The sequence below is a fragment of the Gorilla gorilla genome, chromosome 20 (assembly GCF_029281585.2).
Source record: "Gorilla gorilla gorilla isolate KB3781 chromosome 20, NHGRI_mGorGor1-v2.1_pri, whole genome shotgun sequence".
Classification (NCBI taxonomy): domain Eukaryota; kingdom Metazoa; phylum Chordata; class Mammalia; order Primates; family Hominidae; genus Gorilla; species Gorilla gorilla.
Window position 1 is genome coordinate 51,970,461 of NC_073244.2, and position 1,371 is coordinate 51,971,831.

Consider the following 1,371-nt stretch of genomic DNA (forward strand, 5'->3'; position numbering starts at 1 on the left):
TCCCCTTACCCTCCCCAACCTCCTGCCTGCTCTCCTCCCCCGTGCCCAAAGCTCCCGAAGATTTCTAGAAGGAAAGGACGAGCCTGGGGGAAAGAGCAGGAAGACATCAGCCTCACGGAAAGCTGGCTCTCAGCCCACTGGCCATTTGGCATATCGAATGAGAACACAGGATTTGGACCCAAGCTTCCCAAATTCAAATCCCTTACTTTCTCACTAGTGGTATGACTTAGACAGCTCGCTTAAACTACCTGGAACTCTGTATCCTCATCAGTAACATGGGACAATAATATCACCTTTAGGGCCAGTCGAGGTGGCTCACGCCTGTAATCCCAGCACTTTGGGAGGTCGAGGCGGATGGATCGAGGCGGATGGTCAGAAGTTTGAGACCAGCCTGGCCAATATGGCAAAACTCCGTCTCTACTAATATACAATATATACAAAATTTTTGTATATATACACAAAAATTAGCCTGGTGTGGTGGCGTGCACCTGTAGTCCCAGCTACTCGGGAGACTGAGGCAGGAGAATCGCTTGAACCTGGGAGGCAGAGGTTGCAGTGAGCCGAGATTGTGCCACTGCACTCCAGCCTGGGTGACAGAGGGAGATGCCGTCTCAAAAAAGGAAAGGAAAGGAAAGGAAAGGAAAGGAAAGGGGAAAGGGGAAAGGGGAAAGAGGAAAGAGAAAAAAGGAAAGGAAAGGAATTAAAAATAATACCACCTTTGGGATTCATCTGTTAATTTATGAAACAAATATTCACTGACGTCCTTTCTGTGCCCAGCTCTGTGCTGGATGATGCTGGGACATAGCAGACACTGCGTGAGCTTCAGACCCTACTCTCACTGGGCCCCAGTTCAGTGGGAAGACAGACCAGTGACCAGACAGTGACAGCCCTGAGCAGGCTAGCCTGGGAAGCACAGGCAGAGGGATCGGGGCCGAGGTGGAAGAGGCACAGGAAGAGGGGTCGGGGCTGGGATGTGGGAGGTACCTGCCCTGGGCTGAGATGGTGATAAAGTCTTCCTGGAGGAGGGAATAACTCTATAAACAAGAGAGATCTCCTTGCCCTCATCTAGCTCGGCTGTCTATGGGGGAAAACCAGTGAGAGGGCAAACAAGTCCCCAGGAAAGGAAGCATGCAGGAGGCTTTCAAGAAAAAAATCGAGGATGAATGAGTCAATTGCCCTTCAGTCCTCCTTTGCCGCCTCCTTAGCTGTGGGACCTGGGCCAAGTTCCTCGATCCTCCTCCTTCGACTTCGTCTGTGCGACATGAGGATAAAAGGCAAGTTAACCTCAGAGCGGTTGCAGAGACTGAATTATCTTATGCAGGTAAGGCACTTAGCACAGGGCTTCATACATTAATGGGCAATTAACAACTG